This window comes from Neofelis nebulosa, chromosome 6, assembly GCF_028018385.1.
Source record: "Neofelis nebulosa isolate mNeoNeb1 chromosome 6, mNeoNeb1.pri, whole genome shotgun sequence".
Taxonomy (NCBI): Eukaryota; Metazoa; Chordata; class Mammalia; order Carnivora; family Felidae; genus Neofelis; species Neofelis nebulosa.
The window spans coordinates 25,260,412-25,279,079 of NC_080787.1; the positions used below are offsets into that span (position 1 = coordinate 25,260,412).

The 18,668-nt window shown below is 44.2% G+C and overlaps 1 long non-coding RNA gene across 1 annotated transcript in view; it reads left to right on the top strand.

The window, feature by feature from the left end:
• The window catches only part of LOC131513828 (uncharacterized), a 70,058-nt gene extending 58,893 nt beyond the window's left edge, over positions 1–11,165 (top strand). The window contains exon 4 of the long non-coding RNA XR_009262813.1: positions 9,592–11,165. This is a non-coding gene — a long non-coding RNA (uncharacterized LOC131513828). The remainder of the gene's footprint in view (positions 1–9,591) is intronic.
• The last annotated feature ends 7,503 nt before the right edge of the window (positions 11,166–18,668 follow it).

Here is an 18,668-nt window from a genome sequence, read left to right on the forward strand (position 1 = left end):
GAGATTTCTCTTAATAGTTTGGGCACTGGAGTAGGACAGTTGAGTGCAAGTCTCACTTGTAAGCTTATGAGACCTTGGAAAACTTCTCTACTCTTTCCAAGCCTCATCTCTTAAATAGGCATAATAATGGTGCCAGCTCACAGGGCTGGGTGAGGATTAAAAGAGATTATGCACATAATGCCCTCAGCCCAGAGTCTGGCACTTAGTAAATCGTGGCTATATTTATTATCCCTCCCCTGCCAACCTCATCCTGGTTTCCTATGAAGCAGCACACCTCGAAGGGTGAGCCGGGAAGCCTCAGCACCTGCATCCCTGGGAGCCTGTGAGAAATGCACATTTCTCCATCCACCTCACACCATTGCCATCAGAATGTCTGGGCTTGGGACCCAGCGACCTGTGCGGACAGGCTCCAGGGGAGATTTGCATGCATGGTCAGTCTGAGAGGCACCCATCTGGAGATCCTACTGTGTGACTCCTCACGCTGACACTCACCTTGCTCCTTGCCCTGCCCCACCTCATTCCTGGGAACAGTCGAAGCTGCAGGTGTGGGAAGAAACTGAAGTGGGTTCTGGGAAAGGGCTGTTGACTCAGTACTTCCGGATGGATAGACAAAGGGTGTGGAGGGTATTGGCCCATCCCTGCCTTCGACACAGCCAGCGGAGAGGGGAACTGAAAGGAATTTCTGAGTATCCCTGCAGGAAGCCAGGGAGAATTAGGCAGGCCCTGCAGGGCAGAGCGCCCAACCCTTTAAGAAAGGGGTTGCGAACCTGCCAGCCTGAGTGCCACTAGACGTTCCTCCTACCAGATCAGCAGCTCTCCCTCTCTCACACCAGCCCCTTCCATGGGTCCTGGGAGAGAGTGCTCCATGGTCTGGCTGCTGGGCCTTTCTTCATGGCTCTACCTCTGAGAACCCCACCTCCCTTCTCCAGCAAACGTTTGCCCCTGGTTTCACCCATTTTGTGTCATAGATAACACAGTCACATATTTGATTCATCTGGGAAACTGTAAGCTCCCTCAGGCCAGGACTTTATTTCCTCAATCACTGTTGACCAATGGCCTACTGTGCCAAGGTTTTTTCTGGGGGCTGGCGAGTCAGCTGAGAACAAGGACCACAGCCAGTACCCCCAGTAGGGGTGACACCACCCCACTGGGGCTAACCCAACAGGTTCCCCAGATGACTTTACTTTTCTGCTTCACATCCTCTAATGGCTTCCAGTCATCCATACTCCTTTCTGGGGCCTGTAATGCTCTGTATGCTTCCCACTCTCTCCTCCCTTCAACAGTGATTCCATCAGCTTTCAGACCTATTCTTGCACAGGTTTTTGCCCCTTACTCCCCCTGAGATGCTCTTCCCCAAACTCCCAAGGCTTGCTCCTTCCTTCTCATCTGATCTCTCTGTCAAGTACAACCACGCCGCATTCCATCATCCCAATCTCCCATTTGGCTTTAGTTTCTTGGTAGCATTTATTATTGCTTAAAATTATATTCTATACTATCATATTACATATGCCTTCTTCACTTGTTACTGTCAGTCTCCTCTAGAATTTAGAAGTTCCCTGGAGGTAGAAACTTAATTTGCCTGTTCTCTGTCCTATCTCCAGTGCCTATACTGTGGTTGGCACCCAGGAGGAACTCAATGAGTATTTGGTGAATGAATGAATCAATGGACAAATGATTCTACTTGGAGTTTGCAGAATCTCTCATTAGATTCTGGTCCTCCTGTCAATTCTTTTCTCCCCTCTTCCCTTGGAAGGTGTCAAGACTTTTGAAATGTTCAGTGGGCTGAAAATATGATTCTCCATCCCACATTTACTTAGGATGTCAGTGACTGACCCCCAGTGATACTCCCTAGTCCTTGTAGGAGTCCTTCAGGATGTCAGGAAATAACAATGCATTATTATAAATAGCTTTAAGGGAAATCTACTATTGACTATCAGTCTGGGAATAATAAACATTCCCTAGTAATTTTCTTACAGTATAGATACTACTTTTAAGGGGGTTCAAAATTTTCTTTAGAGTCCAGACAGTAACACAGTGTGGTTAGGTTGTCTTGTCTTAGGTTATTTGTCAGAAAGTACCAAGTCTGGGCAGGTGAATTTTCCAGAAGTATAAAGCATCAACCTTCTTAATCCTAAAATTAAAACACAACTATGAAAGTCGTTTTGATAGAAGACTTTTCATAGATTAAAATGCTTATCTGCACCTACATATTGTGTTAACCTTCTTTGAGGGTGCTCTGCAGAGAGAGAGAGGAAGGATCTCTCTGTTGGAAATTAGAACAACAACAACAAAATGATTCCCAAGACACTTAAGTTGGAGTTTTCTTTCTCCCTCTTATTTTTCTCACTTTCCTTCCTCTTTTCCTCATTTGTGACATAGAAAAGTAAAAAGTTCCTTCTCAGCTTGGGGCTTCGAAGTCTCAAAGGGAAAAGTAAACAAACTTCTACCCTATTAGCAGATTCTGTGTCTGACAGATGTTCACTTAAACAATCAGATGTGCCAACAGACCTGCAGGATGTTCCCTTAGGAGCGGCCACCAGGGAAAGGACTTCCCCATTCCTCAAAAAAAATTTTTTTTAAAGTTTATTTTTTTTGACACAGAGAGAGAGAGAAAGTGTGAGCAGGGGAGGGACAGAGAAAGAGGGAGACACAGAATCCGAAGCAGGCTCCAGTCTCTGAGCTGTCAGCACAGAGTCTGACATGGGGCTCCAGCTCACAAACTGGGAGATCATGATGCTTAAGTTGGATGCTTAACCAACTGAGCCACCCAGGCACCCCTGGACTTCCCCATTCTTACTCCAGGGAAGTGCCTTGGGGTTTTGGTGGAACTCTTTATGCTTAGATAATATAAGGAAGATTTTTATAATGTACCATCTTAAAGCACTGTCAAATCACAACATATCCAAGGAAGCAAGGAAATTGAACAATTACATTATCAGGAGAGTGTTTCTTTAGCCTAACAAAGAAATCATTTTCTTTGCCATTTCTAGAGCCCTTTGAAAGAATTTTCCAAATTAGCTCAAGTTGTCAGTGGTCTGCATCTGTCTTATGAGGACATCTTCCTTAGGAGAAAATGAAGGATTACTGATTTCCTCGTACAAGAAGGAGCATACTCTCAGGAGAACTTTGTACCTCCTATCAGTGATAATACTTTCAGTTGCAAGTGACAGGAAACCCGAACGAAACAGGCTTCAGCCAAAAAGGAAATTATGCTGGCTGGGGTCACCAAGCAGCCCAGAGTAGATCGGGTGTGGTTTCAGGTGTGACTTTATTCAAACCTCAAGGATACAACCAGGCCCAGTTGTCTTTTCTCTCTCATGTGCCTCCCATACATGGGCTCTCCCCTTGCAAGATGGCTGCCAACAGCTCTCAAGGTGAGGGCTCCTGTCTTCAAAGACAGCAGAAAAAAGAGAAGACCCAGACAGACCCTCATGCATCTCACCATCTCTAAATGCCAACCAGGAGCCTGTCCCTCAACTAATCATAGTTCCAGCAGCATAGGATATCCTGATTGGCTTAGACTCAGGTCACATGACCCACTCCAGAGCCAATGAGAATGGAGGACTGGATGAGGACCTAGTGATCTGAGGACAGATCTCTGCTACTGAATAGCTGCACTGTCATCAACAAGACAGACTGGGGAAGTGATGGTGCATATATAATTTACAAGGAATCCTACAAATACCATCATGCTTTCTTTCAGTGAAGATTTATCTCACTGTTAAAGTTTCCCAACTGGTATATCATCAAAATTAGCGGGGGATTTAGATTCCATAGGCTTGGGTGGGAACCACCGAGTATAATAAATCTGTTAGTTTGATCATTTTTAAGATGATCCCAGACGACTTGGAAGATCAGATGGAGTCGGACACCCTCCTATGCATCCCTCTTGTTGGCACCTCAACTCCATCCCTATGTCTATGCCTGTATATTCTGCCTTGTACTGTAGTATTTCTGTATGGGCTTTTCTTGCCGTTTCAAAACAATAAACCATTGGGGGAAGCGGATCTTGCTGTTCCTTGAGCCCCAACCTTCACAGGTCCTCCTACCTTGCCTTAGGCATAGAAGGTGCTCAATTATTTCTGTTGTTTGGATCAAAGTATGAGTGAATGGAACCCTTACATTTCTCCCTTTTTTCTCCTTCTCTTTGTTTTTGGCATCCCGCCCCCCCCCCCGCCAACCCACCCCAAAATGTCTGTCCTTGGCGTTTGTCCTAGCAGACTCCAGCCTGATTTGCTACAAGGCCTTGAGATGTTATTTCTGCAGGGTTGCTTGTGTTTTAAGAAGAAATTGTTGGAAGACATGACATTTTAAAGTCATAATGGTAAGCAGAAGTAGAAAAAAAGACCTAGGGTACAGAATTTGGGGACACTCCCCTTTCTGAGAACTTTATTTTCCAAATTAGAAACATTAAAATGTTTTCTGTAATTTCTCTATTACAAGTGAGCCCAGAAGCACATGACAATAAAAATAGTAGAACAAAATTTAGGAAGACAGGCAGGGGTTCCTTTTTAAATAAGATAAGATACCCAGAAGTCATTACAAAAGAAAAAAAAACCCAGAAATTTGATTAAAAAATTAGAAATATCTTCATGAAAAGATATACCTTTAATTGACAGGATGACAGGAGAAAAAATTAGTAATACCACCACAGAAGCTTACTATTTGATAAGTGCTTACAATTTGATATGAGAAAGTTAACATCCCAACAGTAAAATGGGCAAAGGATATACATGGGTGTAAATAGGTGATTTATAAAAGAGGAAACACAAATGGCCAAAATGTATGAGAAGATGCCAACCCTCACTTCAGTCAGGGAAACAAATGTGAAATTAACCAGATGTCGGTTTTTACCCATCCGATTTGCCGAATTTGAAACAATCCATAACATCCAGAGCTGGGAGGTTTGGTGAAATGGGCATCTTATCCATTGCCCATGGGAGTATGCTTTGCTGTAAATGTTTACCAAAGTTGTTTGGAAACATCTATAAAATAAATGATGTTTATAGCCTTTGACTGAACCACAAATCCTATTTTTAGGAATCCAAGCTAAAGCTTACAAAATGAAAGCACCAGGATGTATCACTACAGGTATAAAGATTATTTCAGCTTTGTTTGAGGTAGGGCGGGATGGGGAAAGAAACCCTGCATATCCTGTCATAAAGGAATATGCATTCAAACTGTAACATCTCATGAAGCTAATAAAAAGAATAAATGAAATCTATAAATTGGGGGTGGGGTGTCCATGATATATATTATGTTATGTTATGTTATGTTATGTTTATATTTTATTATATTATATATTAGAATACCACTTTTTTATTAAAAAGTGATAGAGAAAGCAAACCCCTTCCATATGTGTTCGTAATTCTATATGATTATGGACTCATAGACAAAGGTGTGAGGGTTAGATAGCAAACTGTTAACATTGCTACCTTATGGGATGGGATTACAGTGGGGGCGGCAGGCCTGCCCTTAACTCAGAGAGGTGGTGGGCCCAAAGAGAGAGGACAGACGGAAGCTTGGCCTTGTCTTCCCCTTCACCCCCACCTCCCAGCTCTTCACTCTAACTCCCTGTGCACGTGAAGAGACTTTGTGCATATATGTGTTGGCACCCCAGCCTGCCTGCCCCCCACAGCTGTTCCTGGAATTATGAGAGCACCCATCCTGGGCCAGGCTGCCCCTGAAAGAACAAACCCCAGGGGAGCCTCACTTGCGCCCTGGAGGAGGGCTGAAAGTCTTTGGAGAGGGAATTCTAGTATCACTGGTACCTAGAATATGGTCTAAAAGGAGTCACAGACTCCAAGAGGGCATGCGTCCTGGGTCCTGAAGACTCCTAATTCACTGGTGAGGCTTAGGTTTCTAAAGCAGAGGGCTAGAACAGTCTGTCCTAGTGGCCCACTTTGAAGGAGGTGGGTACAGGGAAGTGGGGGATTAAATACTTTTCTTTATGGATCTCTAAATTATTGACTCATTACAATAAACACTCGGGAATTTTAAAAAGATGTAAAAAGTATCCCTTTAAACATTTTAAAGTGAAAACCAAAAACCTAACAGGGTTAAAGACACCCAGCTAAATTAATCTCTAATGGGGAAACGTCAGGCACCGTCACGTACATTTGGGTAAGAGAAGGAGTTGAGACCACCTACCACTTTCTCATACCTCCTCATTCCATCTCGCCATCCTGATCTGTTGTTTTGCTGTAAAGTCAAGGGGAGTCACGGCATGGGATCAAGCACACATAGGTATATACACATTTTTTGAGAAGATATATCCACCTATCAAATATTTACAAGGGCTCATATGTGTTGGGCATTGTTTCAAGTGGTAGGAAAATAGCAAAGAATAAAATAACAAAAAACCCTTGCCCTCATGGAGATAAGCATTAAACAAGAGAAATACATAAAAGTAAAGGTGTGTGAGAAGGTGCTAAAAATAAAATCAGGACAGAGTGAGAGGTAGGGGACTCCAGTTTTATGTGGTGTGACCAGGAAGGTCTTACCTGGGATGAGATGTAAATCTTTACCTGTAGGAAATGAGGGAACCAGGTTGGGAAAGGAAATTCAGTGAAGTGACAGATTTGTACACCTCACATTTCCCCCCCTTGGAATTGATAAAACAATAAACCAGACATGAAAGACATGGAGGAAACTCCCATGCATATTGCAAGGTGGAAGAAACCAGTCTGTACAACTCCAGTTATATGACATTCTGTAGAAGGCAAACCTTTAGACACAAAAAGGTCAGTGGTTGGAGGGCAGAGAGGTGGAGGGGACTAGGTTGTGCACAGCGGACTTTTTAGGGTGGTAAAATTCTTCTTTAAGATTCTGTAATGGTGGATACATGACATTACATGATTGCCAAAACCTATAGAACTTTGCAGCACAAAAACTGAACCTTAATGTACGGAAAGTAGAAAAAAAAGTAATTTAGAAGGTCAGAGGATCCCAGGGAGCAACACAGACTGTGACAAGAGATTCTAACCGTAATTAAAAAAGGGGTGCCTGGATGGTTCAGTCAACTGAATGTCTGACTCTTAGTTTTTGGCTCAGGTCATGATCCTAGAGTCGTGGGATTGAGCCCAGCGTCAGACTCCGTACTCAGCTTAAGATTCTCTCTCTCTCTCTTTAATTAAAAAAAAAAGTGTATGAAACAACCTCATGGAAGTGGGTGGTGGGAAGGGACTGGCCTAAGTAATACTGGGGATGAGCAGAATCTATAAAACTAAAGATTAAAACTATAAATCTACAAATCTATAAAACTAGAGAGGAACTGCATATAAGCACTGGGCTCTAATCGTAATGTTGTTTCCCACACTGCTGCTGGTTTACGATTCTGATGCTTATGTACATATATACAGGGATGGGGCATTAAACAAATGGATGGTGGGTGGTAGGAGACAGGTTTCTTACCGTGGGAGTGGGTATTCACAGATAAACAATGGGGGGAAACTAACGTGGTCTGTCTCTTAATAGATTAAAGTTGGAGACGTCAGTAAAAAAAATCATGTTTTACTTAACATTGATATAAATAGTTACATATAGAAGTGTTTGTAGAAATGTGTGCATAGAGGTTGGTATAACCTCATATATTTCTTTGCTCTGTCCTCTGACAGGGCCTAAAAACAAACAAACAAAAAAAGATACTCTGGTATTAATGAGTATACCTACGTCCTGACCCTGATGTTTTTTTTTAAGTAGGCTTCATACTCAGCGTGGAGCCCAACATGGGGCTTGAATTCATGACCCTGAGATCAAGACCTGAGCTGAGATCAAGAGTTGGACTCTTAACCGACTGAGCCCCACCTAGGCACCCCACAAGAACTTGATTTAAAAAAATTTTTTTTAATGTTTTATTTATTTTTGAGAGAGAGAGTGAGAGAGAGACAGAGGACGAGCAGGGGAGGGGTAGAGAGAGAGGGAGACACAGAATCCAAAGCAGGCTCTAGTCTCTGAGCTGTCAGCACAGAGCCCAATGTGGGGCTCGAACCCATGATGACCTGAGCTGAAGTTGGATGCTCAACCAACTGAGCCACCCAGGTACCCTGCCTCCCAACCCCCAACCCGAACTTGATTTCTAATACCATTCTCTAATAAAAGGAACCAAAGCTCTTTGGAAAGTTAGAACCTGGGTACGAAATATACAAGATGAGTCTAGAGTACCTTCTAATGCCAGAAATGCCTTTGACATACCCCTTCCTCTCTACCTCTTCCCCCAAATGAGGAGGTATGTCAAAAGGCACAGAAGCCAACCAAAGGAGCTCTCAATGGCTAAAGCTGGAACAATTTGAGCAATACAAAAAGATTACAACCCTAAGTATAACATAAATATCCATGAGTCCATTCTAATATAAACAAATAATTGAATAAATAAGCAAGTGGGGAGGATAGATAAATCTCTATGCACAAGAATTCCTAATACTTGTACACTTTACCTTCAAGAAAGCGGAGCAGAACTTCCCAGGTAAGGACCAACCTCCTTCCAAAGAGTAGGGTATGGAAAACAGGGTGGGTGGGAGAGCATCACTTGACATGGAGAAACATGACAGATATGGCCTCAGCCAGATGGTCACGGTCAGCATCAACAGTGATAAGTTATGTTGATGATATGTGATGAGAATAACACTTAACCTCTTCCTCCCCCAAACCAGAATACCAATCTAATCATAGAAAAGTATCAGGCAAATCCAACTGAGGGACATTCTACAAAATCCTTAATCAGTACTCCTCAAAACTGTCAAGGTTATCAAAAAAAAGAAAGTCTGAGAAACCGTCACAGCCAAGAGGACCCTAAGGAGACAGGATCATGGGATGTGATGTGGCATCTGGGGAGTGAGTAGAGGGAAGATAAAAACTCAGGGAAACAGGAAATCTGAATAAAGTGCGGATTTTCCTTAATAATAATGTATCAGTATCAGTTCATTAATTGTAATAAATGTACCATATGAAGGTAAGATGTTACTAATGGGAGAAAACTGGGCATCGGGAGTGTTGGGTATATGGGGACTCTCTGTGCTATCTTCTCTAATTTTCTGTAAATCTAAAACTATCCTAAAAATTAAAGTCTAGAGCGCCTGGGTGGCTCAGTCAGTTAAGCATCTGACTTCGGCTCAGGTCACGATCTCATGGTTCATGGGTTCAAGCCCCATGTCAGGCTTCATGCTGGTGGTGTGGAGCCTACTTGGGATTCTTTCTCTCTCCTCTCTCTCTCTCTGCACCACCGCTCCCCCCCCAACTTGTGCTTTCTCTCTCTTTCTTTTTTTCAACGTTTTTATTTATTTTTATTTTTTTTTATTTTGGGACAGAGAGAGACAGAGCATGAACGGGGGAGGGGCAGAGAGAGAGGGAGATACAGAATCGGAAACAGGCTCCAGGCTCCGAGCCATCAGCCCAGAGCCTGACGCGGGGCTCGAACTCACGGACCGTGAGATCGTGACCTGGCTGAAGTCGGACGCTTAACCGACTGCGCCACCCAGGCGCCCCTCTCTCTCTTTCTTAAAATAAATAAACTATAAAAAATAAAAATTAAAGTGTATTATATACTCTTAAAAACTTTGTAAAATTACAATAATGACTTTTTTTTTTTTTTAGGAGAGAAAGAGTGCAAGCGGGGAATAGGGGCAGAGGAAGAGAGAATCTTAAGCAGATTCCATGCTCAGCATGGAGCCAGACTTGGGGCTTGATCCCACAACCCTGGAATCATGATCTGAGCCAAAATCAAGAGTCAGGTGCTCAACCAACTGAGCCACCCAGGCGCCACACAATCATGACTTTTAAACCCTGGTTTTGTTTGAGGCAAATGTAAGCTATGAGCTTTTGTGCACATGGGCACCAGAAGGGCATTGTTAGTGTTTGAAAACTGGTGCCTGGGGCCCTTCACAAGTCATTCTGTGGCTTTGGAAGGCTGTAAAACAAAATGGGGCTCCCCGAACATGAGTGACCTCAAAACAACTCCTGGGAACCTCTCCTTAAACCCCTAACCTTCCTTAACAGACTTCTCTGCATCCAAGAAACTGTGAATTTCCTGACAAGGAAAGAAGGCTCACTCTTGCCTTCTGAGAGTGGATATTTACTAGTAAGACATGGGCCACCTCATATTTGGTACAATTACCTGGGAACATGTAAAGTTCCATCCCAAGTCTGTTATTTTAGAGATGGCCTTTGAACACTGAAGAATTCCACTGGCTTTGGATCATTTTATGTTTCACCTCCCAGGGGAAACTGTCAATAATTTACATTGCACAGCATTGGGTTATCTAATAACTCTGAATTTTCTGCTCTAAGAGAGGGGAATAGGAAAGTGGCTCTTTGTTTTTTAAGGGGGGAAAAAAAACATCACTGCTCTTCCTGGTTGAGGTGGTAGGGGTGCTAGAGGCTGGCCCTGGCCGGGCTCCAGAGGAGCCTTCCTGAGGATTCTTAGGTAGAAAGGAGATTGGAGAGAGGGGTGTTTGGGAGAGCTGGCCTGGGATGTAGAGGTGCTGGAATTCTCCCTCTCCTGAGGGAATCATTCCCTGTAAAGTGCCAGGTAGAGTGAAGAAGAGAGAATCCACTGACGGCCGAGGGACTGATCCTTCACCCCTTCCTAATGGCAGTTCCTGAAGGGATGGTGTTTGTTTGCCTTTAAAAAGGAACTGGAAATGCTTTCAGCATTTTGAGTGACTCATACCAGTCTGGTATATTTGTAAATATCATTCCTTGGACTGATTTAAACAGGAAGCCTGGGAAGTCTGTTTCCCCAACACATTGCACTAGTGGTTGGATTCTGCTTCTGGGGAAAAGCAAAAGATACACTGATTTCCAATTTCATTCGAGGTGGAACCCCCAAGCCATCCGTGTTGGCCATGAAGGAGGCGCCCTGCTTAACTGCGGTGAATTACAAAAGAGAATTCTGTCCTACAGGTGGAAAACCACTGCCTCTGTGCAGCCCCCTTCTTTAATTGTAACATCCCTCTGCTCCCATCCCATAATGCTTGGGCCATTTTTAAACCTCAGGGTGCTCCTAGATCCTTTCTTGCTGCCCAAGTGAAATGTGAGAAAATGTGTTCAAAGCCACAATTATAAACGCCCCAAAAGAAGGTGTGCGGCCTTATGTTGCTTTCTTACCTTTCCTGTAAGGCTTGCCCTATTGATCTGCTTTGTGTATACCAGACACGAGCTATTCCTGTTGTGCTTTTCTCCCTCTTCCTGGGTCTTTAACACATTTCTAAGCTTAAGCAGGTGGTAGGTAAGTCAGACCTGTCGTTTTGTGGAACTGTCCTGGCAGAGAGGAGGTGGTCAGGTTGTGGGCTGGGGTCTGGATGGGCCATGCATTCAAGTCCTCTGGGTCTGTGGGAACTGAATGGGCTGGGCAGCAAGGCAGCAATCCCCCACCCCCACTCCCCCCAGCGACAACAAGGAATGAAGGAGCCGGTTGCAAAGGCTTTGCTTTCTCTGTCACCTGTCTCTTCCCAAGTGCAAGCATGTTTTATGTTAAACGGTGAGTGGGGCAAAGTTGTGGTTTCTCCTAATTCCTTGTGTGATTTCCAGACATGACAGTCCTTCTCCTGGCAGGCTGAGTCTCTCCCCCGCCCCCCGCCCCCCGCCCCCCCGATTCTTGCATTGAATCAATTCCACTTTAAAAAGGGAATAAAAAATGAAAGAGAACACGAGGAAAAGAGAAACTTGTGGAAAATGTCTGCGTGCAGAGATGGTGCTTCTCTGTGGAAATGTTGTGTCGCCACATGGAGTTATTATGTTTTCAGTCACAGAGTTAGAGAGCAAGCAAGGACAGGGTTTTCCTCTTTCTCCTCTCCTCCCTACCTCTGTCTCTCTCTCTCTCTCTCCCTCTGTCTCTCTCTCCCTCCTTCCCTCCCTCTCTCTCTCTCTCTTTTCATTTGAAGAATTGGATGTTTGCCCATCCAGACAAAGCTGGCTCAGGGAGGAAGCAATGTGAGGAGACTGGAAATAGCAAGAATCCGGACACGCTTTGATTTCCAGCTCTGGACTGGGAGAGGAAGAAGCTCTTCTCCTGTCCGGGCCGGGGTCAGGGTGGAAGGGAGTGCCATTCGCCCCTGTGGCTCTGGGTGGCTCCCATAGCTGCACAGGGGCCCCAGAGCTGTCCTGCACCCGGCTGCGGGCGGCACAGGCCTGCACTGTTAGGGATTACGTGGAACATATGCATGTAGGACGCTTATGGCTATTTCCAGACACAAGGCCACTTTCCAGCCTGAGAAGCAGCTTGGAGGCCACAGGGTAATGAGATAGAGTCCCAGCTGAACCTGAGAGCTCCACTCCCCTGCCCTTCCTCTGGGCCTTCTCTCTCCTCCCCCCCTCACCCCCCTTCCCCCCAGTTCTTTCCTTTTTTGTTTCTCTACTTCCAGTTTGGTTTACTCTCTTCCTTCTTTACTTGTCCTCACCTTCTTTTCCCAGTTCCCTTTTCTCTTTTGTTCTTCTATTTATCGCCTTTTTCTCCTCCCTTCTTTTCCTCCTTAGTGTCTTCTCCTTCTTTGCCCTACACTTCTTCAAGTTTGTCACCATTTTGTTCCTGACTCCTCTGTTGGCTGTGGATGGCAGTGCTCATGGAGAGAAAATGCCCTCTGTATCCATTGAGAGCCGGTGCCTGCCTTCCTATTGCTACAAAGAGGCAGTGGCGTTTTAATACAAAAAGTGACTGCAACCATTGATTGAATACTGCTTTTAATTTTTGTAACAGCCCAGCTGAGCAGCATGAAAGTTTATGTTTTACAGATTGGGACACCCAGGCTTAGACTTACCGGTCTTGCACAAGGTCATCCTACATGTCAGAATGTGGCACGGGGCCCAATTCTGTCGAATTCTGAAGCTCCCCTTGCTTTATATATACAGTGGTGAAGGTAGTGGTTAATGTGGCCATGGATGCTGGGTGAGGGATGTGTTCGTGGCTCCATTCAAATGTGTAAAGAAACCATCTCCAATGTTGCTGTTACCAGAGTCACCTGCTGGGTACCATCCCGCAGTTTCCAATTTGGATCTGGGGGGTGGAGCCTGAGAATGTGTATTTATAACAAGTTTCCTGGTGATGCTGATGCTGACCATACTTGGAGACCCACTGGTCTGGAAGGCATTGGCTTTAGAGTTAGGTGGCTGGTCGGAGCTCAACCCCAAGTGGCGGGAAACATTTTCTAGAAGTGAGTGTGGGGTGGGTACAAAGGGAAGTACTTAAATAGTTTAACCCTGTCTCATTTCACACAGGGCTCAAAGCTGCCTTACAAAAATATTCACAATGGGCACTTGGGTGGCTCGGTTGGTTGAACTGTCCAACTCTTGATTTAGGCTCAGGTCATGATCTCATGGATCGTGAATTCAAGCTCCACATTGGGCTCTGCATTGACAATGGGGACCCTGCTTGGAATTCTCTCTCTCTCCTTCTCTCTCTCTCTCTCTCTCTCTCTGCCCCTCTCCCACTCATGTACACATGCTCTCTCACTCTCAAAATAAGTAAATAAGCATTAAAAAAAGAAATGGTAAGTAATTAAAAAAACAAAAAAACCACCAAAAACCACAAAAATATCCACAATAGAAAAATGATAAAGAGTTGAAGAAGTTAAATAAAGGTAAAATGAAGGTAACAGTTTAGTACAAATGGTTGGAATCCAAAAACGATAACGTTCCCTCTCTGTTGGCACAGTTGCATGAACTTCTCTTATTTTCCTGGTTGATTGCATCCTGTTTTCATTGTGGGGAGATTCACTTGAATTTTTTGCTTTGAGTAAAATTCTCCTTTTCCCAAACTGCCTTGTAGACAAGGTCTTCTTACTCAGACAGTTTACAAGTTGTGAACTGATTGATCTGTATCTTTTTTTGTAACCTGACATTGGCAAAATGGTAATTGTGTACCATGGATTAGTTGAGCAACTATACTTCTGGGGATATGTATAACTTGCTTTCCACAGAAAAGAAAGCTAAGAAATAGAATTGGGAGACCCACAAGAAATCTGAGCTAGGATTCCTGTCTTCAAGGCACTTACAATCTAGCTTGAAGAAAAAGATGTACATCTGAAAACAGCAAGAAAATAATTATGCCCACTAGCAGAGGCCAATAATTCTAAATGTAGCAATTCACGGAAAGGAAAGGTCAGACTAGGTTGATGCTGACCCAAAAGAATGAAATTTAAGTTGATAAAATTAAAGAGATAAAGATAACGAGAGGGGTGGCACTGGGTGACTCAGTGGGTTAAACAACCAACTTCTGCTCAGGTCATGATCTCACGGTTTGTGAGTTCAAGCCTTGCATCTGGCTCTGTGCTGACAGCTGGGAGCCTGGAACCTGCTTCACAGTTTCTGTGTCTCCTTCTCTCTCTGCCCTTCCCCAGCTCATGTTCTCTCTCTCTCTCTTTGAAAAATAAATAAAACATCAAAAAAAAATTAAAAAAAGATAATGAGGGGGGAACATTGAGAAAATGTCAAGAATTTTAGATATAAAAGTATAACTTCATATAGATGACACATAGAAGGCTGTGGTTTTGTAGAAAAGGAAACTGAGTTTGCCATCAGAAAACTCGGATTGAATTACAGATTTGCCACTTACTACTGCGTGACCTTGTGGTGGTCCTTTGACCTCTTCAAGTCTTCATTTCAGTAAATATAAAAATGGGGACTTCTGGTATCTATCTGTACCAACTGAGCCTCAGCCAGGAAAACAGAAATCAGTATTTGAAGCCAAAGGGCACTTGTTTTAATGTTTGTTTATTTATTTATTTATTTATTGAGAGAGAGAGAGAGAGACAGTGAGAGGGCATGAGCAGGGAAGGGCAGAGTGAGAGGGAGAGAGAGAGCCCGATGCAGGGCTCGATCTCACGACCCTGATATCATGACCTAAGCGGAAATCAAGAGTCAGATGCTTAACTAAATGAGCCACTCAGGTGCTTCTGAAGCCAAGTGCATTTAAACTGGGCATTAGGTGTTTAGAAACCACAGGACAGAGTGGGAGAATCGGAGCTAGGACTGCCACCGGCTTGCAGCTATGAATCAGGAAGCTTCTGCTTCCAGCCGGAGGCCAGGCAACAGGCTAGTGCTGGCCCAGTCATGCAGAGTCCTCTGGCCCCAGCAAAAGCGCACACTTACAAAGCCTGAGAGCTGGCTGCCACTACAGAAAGAATGCCTTCCATCTCCCTCTGCCTTCTGAATCTTGCACAAGGGCATCGTCTTGGCAGGAGCCCCACTGGAATGCAGCTGGCGAGGTGGTTGAGAAAGTGCAGGTCCCAGGCTTCTAGCCCTGGGAATGCAGGAAAGAGCTCAGAAGCAGGGTCGGGAGGAGAACGTGGGCCAACAGACCGTACTTGGCCCTCTGACTGAAAGGGTAATTGAGAGCTTAGATTACAACTCGTTAGCGTGTTGTAAAATCAAGTTAGAGGGTGGTGACCAACACTTAAAAAAAAAAAAAACTCAAATGGATAAAGTAAAAAATAACACTGTGTGCAGCACAGAGTCCTATTTGAGCGTGTTCACGAGTGTGTGTAGGTGTGTGTGTGTGTGGGGGGGGGGAACGTGCCTGATACACTGGGTTATGATGAAAAGCCGAGGTCTGAAAACCACAGAATAAAGAATCAGTGACATAGAAAGATTTGTGCAGTTTGTAAATTGTGAAGAACGAAGCACATATTATGAATTAATAACACATTTGCCTTTCCTGGCTATTCCATTTTTCCGTGTTCCATTTTCACTCAACCTTGGTTCTTCATCTCTGTCGTGTCCAGGTAACACCTGTGTCCCTGCAAGTATGTTCACGCTGCCCCCACTCGTGGAGGCCCATGAACTGACATCAATAGGATCAGAAAGTGGAAATTAGCATATTGAAAGAAAGAAAGAAAAACTGGCCTTCATGTTTGATTTCCTGAAGGCCCAGCCTAACTTTCCTGGTTAAAGTCATATTTAGCAAAATGGCTGTTGGTGTTTAGCTGGGAAGAAAAATAAGTCAAATGAGATGGCAAATAGCTTTTAGAAGGTGCCCTGAACACCGTACTCATCATCACAGAGCCTATTTCCAGATTGAATGATGTCTCTATTCAGACAGCAGTTTCCTGGGGTACCCTCATTACCAACATCTGGAAACGGAAATAATACTCCAGAGTCAGGTTCATACCTCAGCGAAAGCAGGCTTTGAAATTTTATTAACTGAGAAACCATTGTCGGCTCTTTCCTCATAGACCACATTATTTCAGGGAGTCTCATATCTTTGGGAATGGGTTGAATTTCATTTTGCTCAAGGGTAAACGAAATTTTAAACTAGGTACAAACCTAATCATTTTTTTTTTCCTGGTTTAGAAATTCCTCCTTATCTCTCCTTCCCTGAACTCCCTCCTTTTTTAATTGCTTGTAAGAGGCAGCCCACGATAGGGTAACTGGTTTTTCCTGGAATAGCGAATACATAATAAAAAGAGCACCATTTACTCCTAACAATTTACTGGTTGTTCTCTGAGCCCCCTGGGAGGTGGGTGAATGTTGTTACTCTTCTCTTTATAGCAAAGGATGTATGACAAGGTGATAGGATCCAGGTCAATGCCAAGTAGGAATTCAAAACCTAGACGTGTTTGCTCTATAGAGAACAGTATTTTCTGCCTCCCCACCAGCTCAGGTGAACAGAGAGCTGCTATCAGCCCAGGGCTGTGCTTATCTAAATGTACCTGTGCGTTTCTCTGCTGTGTTTGTCCCCAGGCGGCAGGGAGGCCAGGAAATGAGAAGGGGCTCTCTTTGCCACCCAGAAGAGCTAGAGAATCAGGAAGGGGGATGTGGATTGGGGGACTGTGGGGGGGTGGGATGGGAACTATTTGGGGGGAGGCCATGAGACACGTAAAAAAATAATTGGGAACATTGAGAAAAATGAGAACAGGAAGCATGAAGAGTAATTAAAGAAGTCACAGCATTTCTCCTGAAAATTCGTGTGGGATTAGAACGTAAGCCAGAAAAGGGAGATTCCGATCAGAATAGATTTGATCAGAATATCCTGTGCCCTGGGTAATTGTGAGGGTTGTCTGAGAATGGATTTAAGGCTTTGGGGGACTAGGGACAAAATGATGTTAAATTCAGAGTGCTGCAAAGAGCTGTCTTTTGAAATGAGAGTAATGGGATAAAGGAAGAAAGTTCCCATTTGCTGATAACATTTCAGAATCTATGTTAGATGTGTATCCTCCCTCCTTCTCCTCCTTCCTTTCTTAAAAAATAACCTCTCCCAACAGTCTTACGGCTGGCTGTTCCTACTTTAAAGATGAAATTTTAAGGTTCCAAGAAATTAAGTAGCTTGCCCAAGTTTATACAACTAAATGAAAAAGGAAGATTCAAATTGAGCTTCCCCTAACTCCCAAACCCACGTTCTTTCCAAAACACTACTCCACTCCCCCTCTTCCAGAAAATGGAATGGAAAATGTCTGTGGAAACCTGATCACCGTTCCAAGCTATATTACACAGCGAGACTGTGCTTATGTTATCTTCGTGTGTGCGGTCTGTGCCCAAAATTTCCATGAAACATTCTCTCTACATGGCTGGCTGTCTGTTCCAAGGAGAAGCTTTCATGGCGGTTGCAGCTCTACAGAAGTGAGGAGGAAAGGGTGTGATCCGAAGAGCACTATCCTTGGAATAGAGATTCTTTGGCCAGTAGGAGTTATCACTGCAAATGCCAGTCAGTCCTGTGGTTCAGGGGTAGTATCTTAGTTTCATTTGAGTTTCCTATAGTTCTGTGCTGTAGGATTTAGGCTGGGGCTCCCCAGGACCAGACTATGGGATTTGCAGAGCACTGTGCAAAATGAAAATGTGGGGCTCCTTGTGAAAAATGTATTAAGGATTTCAAGATGGTGATGGCAGAGTATTCCCTCCCGTACGTGCAGAGCCTTCTGAGTGCGTGGTGGCATAGAATTTTCGCCCATGAAGCTGACCCTGGAACTAAACCATGTAATGTGGTCCAACAAGATATTCACCGAAGGCCTGCATCCTTTGTGTGTTATGCCAAGGTTACTAACACAAACACATCTGGTGGGTTGGAAGGGAGATACTGTGAAAAAGCAAGTTGACAACGGCAGCTATCATAAACTCCTTATTTGTTACTTCATTCATGAACTCATTAATTCGAAAGGCATTTATCGACCTGCTACCATATTCCCGGCAGCGTGCTAGGTGTTGGGGATGTGAACGTTTCATGTGAAGCATGATCCATATGTTCTTTGCCTCTCCCAAACGGTAGCCATGGCCCTGGAGACAGAGAGCTGCTTAGACACTGGACTTGGAAATAAATGTCCACTGAGCCTCGTGACCAGTGTTTGTTTGTTTGTTTGTTTCTTTTTTTTTTTTTTTGGAAGAGGGAGAGAGTGAAAGGGGGCATGAGCAGAAGGGGCAGCGAGAGGGAGAGACAGAATGCCAAGCACATTCCATGATGTCACAGTGCAGAGCCTGATGCCGGGCCTGATCTCATGAATCGTGAGATCATGACCTGAGCTGTCCAGACACTTAACTGACTGAGCCACCCAGGTGCCCCTTGACCCGTGTTTGTTCATTGAGAAGGCTCTTTACGTCGGCCCAGGGATCCACACATTGATGATTTACGGGCTGTTTCGTGGCAAGCAACAGAAGCAGATTCTGCTACCTTGACGGAGTAACAGTATTTATTGGAAAAGTCTGGAGGGGCTCACAGAATTAAAGCCGATGCAGTATAGCCAGGCTTT